Source organism: Artibeus jamaicensis, unplaced genomic scaffold (genome assembly GCF_021234435.1).
Source record: "Artibeus jamaicensis isolate MK-2021 breed Jamaican fruit bat unplaced genomic scaffold, CSHL_Jam_final contig_354, whole genome shotgun sequence".
In the NCBI taxonomy this organism is placed as follows: Eukaryota; Metazoa; Chordata; class Mammalia; order Chiroptera; family Phyllostomidae; genus Artibeus; species Artibeus jamaicensis.
Window position 1 is genome coordinate 34,667,632 of NW_026521803.1, and position 8,067 is coordinate 34,675,698.

Sequence of the window (8,067 nt, forward strand, 5' to 3'; positions counted from 1 at the left end):
CCGACACAATGTGTACACTTAAGTACGTGTCATGGTAAGTATTCGATACATATTAATTAAATATGAAATGGTACAATGTCCAACATTTTACCTGGATGAACGATTTAGAAATGAACTAACTAGATGGAATCAGGCATCTGTTCTTTGGTCCTTCAGACCAATCCAATTCCCAAGGCCTTTGAAGTGTGTCCTGAGAAGAGGTGAACTATATTTTGTGAGTTGTGTTCCATTTTGCTCTAATAAGCCTTCGTGTAAATTCTAGCTGAGATCAGCAGCTACAGCCTTTCTGGAGGCAAAACAGGGGACTCCCCCTGCTCAGTCGTGATTGTCCCCCACAAGTACACACTCCAGCAACCCCATTCACCCCTGCCCTCTCTCTTCCCTCCCCACAACCTCCCTTTGACAGGAAGCCAGCAATCACGTTACTTCTGCTTTTTATATCCTCTTAATTCAACGCCATTCTTTAGGCATTTTAAAAAGCAATGTGATAAACAAAATTCTCTGGAGTTATCGTTGCCTTTCTAATGAATAACTGAATGGCAGATGTCATATTTTACTATGAAAAGAATTTGATAGGTTTTGAGTGCTTCTCAACTCTTATGCACCCATGAGTCTACCACGCAGTGTTTTAGACTCTGAGTATCTGAAACAGCGTAGAGACACTGTCACTCTGCACGTGGTAAGAATGGCAGTCATTTGGAGCCACCCATGAAGATGTTAAGCCCGAGCTCTTGGAAAGCAGTCGATATTTTCAGCATGGGCAGGAAAGAGCAAGTTTCCCTAAAAGAAAACACATTGACAACAAGGGAACAGGTTGCTTCTATTGTCAATGCCCGAACTACTTTCTTAAATTAGCTTTTTATGGGAACTCTTTCTACATGCTTGATGACGCTCAGACCACCCAAGTTAATTTGATACAAATGTAATTTAAGGGATTCCATGTGTGTCCTAAAGAAGATTTGGGTATGTGGAGTTCGAGGGTTTTCTTGTTTTTTTTTTTTTCTTTTCTTTACTTGTTTTTTGGTTTTGAATTTTTCTTGCTTGGTACAAGTTCTTTACCATATACGTGGTTTTGAAATGAGGATTTTTCTGCTTAACTATGACTTACAATCTAAAATAACACTTCGAGTAAATGGATTATACAATCTCCATTAAGATCAAATACAAATTAAGAAGTTGGTCCTTCCAGTGAAGCACGTGGGCTAAAGTCAACTGGAGGTCATAGGAGTAACTGATTAGAAATGTGGATGAGTGGGTGATGTACTTAACTTTATCCCTTGGTCCAGAAAAATAAAAATGAATCACTTTATAGAAGACTGAAAGCAGGGAAGGGATTTGATTCGTTCAGTTGCAACTTCCTCTTTTGAAGGATGAGGCAAATGTAATGAGACTGTGCCCACAATTCCCTCACACTTCTCTAGTATTCCACAGAACATTTAGAAGTAATCAGAAATGCCATAAGAGAAGAATTTATGGGGTGGCTCTGTTTATTTTTATCCACCATACTTAATTGGCAGTTCCTTATTTTCTTATATGTAATGTCAAACTCATAACATAAAACTTCACAGGGCTAAAATTAGTCTAGCTTTGTCTAACATGCCACAAGTTGATATTTGATTCTACATTTAAAAATATCCATAAAGTGGGGAATTCAGGCTTTGTAGTCAGGTACTTCTAGGTTAAAATCCGAGTTCTGCCCCTGGTTCTCTTTGAACTTAGGGCTTACTTCTCTGTGGGTTAGTTTCTCCAGCTGAAAAGCATTGAAATGAGGCCATTATAAGAATTATAATGTAACCTTTGTGAAATACTGAATAGATGGTTAAAGGGGGCAGTGATTTAGGTAGGTGTCTTCTGCCTAGATATTTTCAGTGCTCTGAGGGTCCCTCAGGTCCAGCCCACCCAAGCCCCCAAGACCACTGATCTCCCAGGTTAAAGATTTGTTCTCAACATTTGGCTAACAATAAAAAGAAGTCAGTCTCTCCACCAAGACAGATTATTTTATACCACTTTGACAAGAATGAGACTGGAAAAAATGATGACCCAAAGACATGGTCAGAGGAGAAAAGACAAATCAGGAGTTTCGTAGCTCTGTGCACCATAAAAACAAACATATTTAGAAAACTTTCATATGCTCTACCCAAAGGAAAAAAACCTGAAATATGCCTCTAACTTGAGGACAGAAAGCCAAGTGTCAGAGAGGTAACAGAAAAGGTGAGTTACAAAGCTTTCAAGAAAAAACCTCACTTAAACAGAGAAGCTCAACCAAAGGCTTCCTAGACAGATCGAGCAAAAGCAGGACTAAGGACCTGGAGGAGAGACATCTTAAAGCAAATCATCAAACACAAGTTCAAGTGGTGACCACTGGGTTAGCATCTAAGCAAAATATTCTCCAGTAAAGGCTTCTTTCTAACACTTTACATGGATCACATTATTTGAACGAGGCTTAAAAAAAAATCACCCATTTAGAATGGAAGGACAGATAAGGTGCTTCTCAGATAAGATCAAATTCAAGGAGTTCATCATCACCAAGCCCTTATTATATGAAATGTTAAAGGGACTTATCTAAGAAAAAGAAGTTAAAGAAACATGAACAGTGAAAGGACAGCAAACTCAGTTATTAACCACACCTAAAACAAAAGCAAACTAAAAGGACAGCTAGATCAGGAGTGGAAACATAGAAATGAAGATCTCAAGGAGGGTTAGCAACAGGGGAGTGGGAGGAGAAGAAGGGGGGAGAAGGTACAGAAAATAAGTAGCATAGACAGTAGATAGAAAATAGAAGGGGGGGCAAGAATAGCATGGGAAATATAGAATCTAAAGGACTTGAGACACATGGTCATAAACTAAAGGGGGGTAATGGAGGAGATGGGGGGGTAGGGTGGAGGGGAATGAAGGGGGGAATAGAACAACTGTAACAGCATAATCAATAAAAAAAATTTTTTTAAATCACCCAAAAAAGTGAGGAAGAATACCTGAAGCAAATTAGCAAGAATTTCTTTAGAAGTCTTGACATCAATCTGAAATCCAAGATGAAGCCATGTCTAAGACCAGCTCTAAGATATACTAGACTTTGACCTTTCTTATTATCTACTCAAATATAACATGTTGAAATTTATAATGATAATACATATGAAAAAGTAAACTCATTTTAAGATGTCATGGTTTCATGTTTTATATTTAAGACTTTAATCTATTTTGAATTCATTTTAGTGTATATGTGAATATTATTCTATCTTAAAAAGAAATTGTACCATTGGCAACAATGTGGATAAACCTGAAAGGCATTATGCTAAGTGAAATAAGCCAGACAGAGAAAGACAAATGCTATAGCTCATAACTTATATTTGGAATCTAAAATTTAAAAAAAGGAAAATGAGGAGAGAGTAAAGTCATCATTACCAGGGACTAGAGGATAGAGGGAAGGGGGAGATGTTGGTTAAAGGGTACAAACTTTCAGTGTTAAGAAAAATGAGGTTCTGAGAACCCAGTGTAGAGCAGTGCCTATAGTTAACAATACTGTGTGGTATACTTGTCATTTGCTAATAGTAGATTTTATACGTTCTCACCTTCAGTGACCAAAACGTCATTATGCAGTGCATGACTATATTACAATCTTATTTGTTAATTATACCTCAGTAAACGTGGGAAAACATCTTTAAAGGAAAAAATTAAAGGTACCTATAAAAAATAGAGGTTATGAAATAAAATAATAAAGTACCCACTATATTACCATGCCTGTCGATTATACTCAATAAATGAGACTAGTATAATTACTATTATTAAATATATATCGCAGCAGTCCAAAAATAATCTTTGTTGACATAATTTTATTCCATCTCAATGACTCTGATGCCCCTAACAGCTGTTTGAGTCTATTTAATCATCAGCACAAAGGGCCACAAGCAATTCACACTTACATTAATATTTTCTCATTTTTGAAGCTCTTAATACAAGTTCTTCTGTCTCTTATCATAGGGTCCATTTTTCAAACCTTTGATTGCCTTCCCCGACTTTACCCTGAATTCTTTCCATCCTCCCTCCATGTTCTTTGCAGACTCATCATCATCACTCTAATCCTACCTTTTACCTTATATTCTGGCCCTCTCTGCTCCCTGCATTTTTGATCCCATCAACCACACTATTTCAAATGTACTTACTCCCTTCCCCACATTGGTTATCCATTCATCATCCACTCCTATTTTATTTAAATGGTTCCCCAACTTTTTGGTCTCAAGACCCCTTGACACTTTTTACAAATTACTTGGGATTCAAATGAGCTTTCATCTTCAAATATGGGTTATATTTATCAGCACTTATGGCATTAGAAGTTAACACTGAGAAATTTAAAACTATTTCTTTCTTTATGCATTTTAAGTAATGATATAATCCTTTTACATGTCTTTATGAAAATTAACTATACTTTTCAAAACAAAACACAAGCAGTGGAGAAAGTGCCATTGTTGTCTTTTGTACTGGTTTAACGGAAGACAGTTGGATTATAATATCTGCTTCTGCATTAGGTTTGTTGCGATAGGTTGTGTTGGTGAAGGTAAATTAAGAATATTTGACCTCATGCAGATTTACAGTCAGAAAATGGAGAAGTATTTTCACAGCCTTTTAAAATCTTTATTGACCTTCTTTCTTTTTTATCTTTTTAAATATATTTTATTGATTATGCTAGAATGGTTGTCCCATTCCCCCTGCCTTATTCCCCTCTGCCCTGCATACTCCCTCTCACCCACATTTCCCACCTTTAGTGCATGTCCATGGGTCATACATGTAAGATCTTTGGTTTCTACATTGCCTATACTATTCTTTTTTTTTTAGATTTTATTTATTTATCTTTAGAGGGGAAGGGAAGGAGAGAGGGAGAGAAACATCAATGTATGGTTGCCTTCCATGCATCCCCTGCAGGGAACCGGCCTGCAACCCCGGCATTTGCCCTGACTGGGAATCGAACCACGATTGTCTGGTTCGCAGGCCCACGCTCAGTCCACTGAGCTACACCAGCCAGGGCTACATTTTCTATACTATTCTTAACCTCCCCCTGCCTATTTTCTACCTACCATTTATGCTACTTATTCTCTGTACCTTTTCCCCTTCTCGCCTCCTCCCACTCCCCTGCTGATAACCCTCCATGTGATTTCCATTTCTTTGATTCTGTTCCTGCTTTAATTGTTTCTTAGTTTGCTTTTGTTTTAGGTGTGGTTGTTAATAACTGTGAGTTTGCTGTCATTTTTAATCTTCTTTTTCTTAGGTAAGTCCCTTTAACATTTCATATAATAAGGGCTTGGTGATAATGAACTCCTTTAACTTGATCTTATCTGAGAAGCACTTTATCTCCCCTTCCATTCTACATGAAAGCTTTGCTGAATAGAGTAATCTTGGATATAGGGCCTTGGTTTTCCTGACTTGGAATAATTCTTTCCAGCCCCTTCTTGCCTGTAAGGTTTCTTTTGAGAAATCAGCTGACAGTCTAATGGGAACTCCTTTGTAGGTAACTGTCTCCTTTTCTCTTGCTGCTTCTAGGATTCTCTCCTTCATTTTCATCTTGGCTAATGTAATTATGATGTGCCTTGGTGTGTTCCTCCTTGGGTCCAACTTCTTTGGAACTCTCTGAACTTCTTGAACTTCCTGGAAGTCTGTTTCCTTTGACAGATTGGGGAAGTTTTCCTTCATTACTTGTTCAAATAAATTTTCCATTTGTTGCTCTTCCTCTTCTCCTTCTGGCACCCCTGTGATTCAGACATGGGAACATTTAAAGATGTCCTGGAGGTTGCTAAGCCTCTCTTCATTTTTCAAATTCTTGTTTCTTTATTCTTTTCTGGTTAAATGTGGTTTTCTTCCTTCTGGTCCACACCATTGATTTGAGTCCCAGTTTCCTTTCCATCACTGTTGGTGTCCTGTACCTTTCCCTTTATTCCGCTTAGCATAGCCTTCATTTTTTCATCTAATTTGTGACCAAATTCAACCAATTTTGTGAGCATCCTGATTACCAGTGTTTTGAACTGTGCATCTGATAGGTTGGCTATCTCTTCATCACTTAGTTGTATTTTTTCTGAAACTTTGATCTGTTCTTTCATTTGGGCCATTTTTTTGTCTCGGTGCACCAGTTACATAGTAAGGGGGGAGCCTTAGGTATTTTCCAGGGTGGGGCAATCCATGTCAGTGCCTTGTGCCATTGTCTACGGAAGGCGGGGGTCCCAGAGGGAACACTGCCACTTGCTGGGCTCTCAGTGGGCTTTCAGTCACTTCCCCTGCTACCCACAAGCAAATTGGGCCCTTCTGGTACTGATTCCCAGGTGGGCGGGTTTGTGTAGCTCCTAGAACCCTGTGGTTCTCTCTAATGAACTCTCCTGAGAGGCTGGGAGTTTCTCCTGCTGCCTCCTCAACCCCCACAGGTGTTTTCAATCAGAGGTTTGAGGTTTTATTTCCCCATGCTGGGGTGCTGGGCTGTGCAGTCCATCCTGCTCCCCAGTTGTTCCTCCTGGTTTATCTGCCTGCGAATGTGGGACTGCCCAGTCTGCCAGTGGCCACCTCACTGGGTTCACCAGCCACTGCCTTTCAGCGCATCCTCTCCACTCAGATGCCTGTCTCCACCCCTCCTACCAGTCTGGGTGAGTGTGTCTTCTTTAACTCCTTGGTTGTCGGACTTCCATACAGTTCAATTTTCTGTCAATTCTGGTTGTTTTGGTTTTAAATTGTTGTTGTCCTTCTTTTGGTTGTGCGAGGAGGCACAGTGTGTCTGCCTACACCTCCATCTTGTTGACCTTCTTTCTGGAGAGTACACAACAATCAACAAGAGTAGTTTTTTAAAGGTCATTTGTAATATAGATAGTGAAATCATATCAGTGAAATGTTTGTAATCGGTTTCATTAAAACTAATTGATCTATCTTGCATTCTAAGTGGACCGAGGGCCCATGCATGTGTATGTTGTCAGCATTAGTCATTTGGAAAATATTGGTTCCCCAAGTTATGCAGTTCTTCCAAATGTTAACACATTTAATTATACAACTTTTTTTAAAAACTGCATTTTTTAATATCACTACCAATATCATAACAAAAATCTTTAAGTATTGTGAGACTGTCAAGTTCATGGTGGTAGATAGAAGTTTCTTAAAAATTCTAATTTTCACTTGAAGGCTCAAATTTTTATCATAAATAAATACTGTCAGTTGTTTCCCTTGAAGTGACAGGTTTACTTTTTTCATTTTTAAGAAAGTGTCTGCCAAACAGACAGATCTGAATATCTTTAGTCTTTCTGCCAGTCATTCTTTCAAGTAAGAACAGTGTTCCATGAAATTTCAAACAGCCAGATCAGTTCACAGCTCAAAAAATCTCTCGAGTGCTTTCCTCGAGGGGACCATCCATGATCCTTTAGGAACCAGCTTTCCTTGTTCTTCCCACCAGAATCGTATGGAATGTTAAAAAGACATACTCAAAAGCTTCACTAGGAACAATCTTAAGTGACACTGGCTTATTTCCCCCTTGAATGTGTGACCATGACAAATACAATGACCACCAGTGGAGTTTGGGTCTACTCATTTGATATATGCTAAGTGGTCAGTAGTGTTCCCCATGGTTTTAGATATCCCTGCACACTTTTTAAAACCAAACTTGTCCCTTTTGATGGGGGCTTTCAGAACAGAGATTTAATGAATTACTTCTCCCCCGAAACCCAAACTTGTGCATACTGATATATCCCCAAGTCTCTCCAGATCTTGTCTTGCCTTCATACTTTATATATAAGCATTTATAAGAAGTATTTAAGGTATATAGACTCTCACTGATTGCTTGATTAGTTTTTAAAACCTTTAAAAACCAACTGAACATTTACAGATTAGCGTACACCTGGCTTATGAGTTCCAAGTGACTGACTTGTTAAGGAGGAGGTTGGAACACTGAAGGGGGCCCAGGGGAGGTCAGCAGGATTAGTGGAAAGGCTGAATGCACATTCTGTCAGTACCTGTTGCAAAAACTAAAGATGTTCAGACCAACAGGTCTCTTAGAAGAACAGATAAGACTGCCTGAGAATTGCGTTGGGTGGGAAAGAGATCAGATGGCTT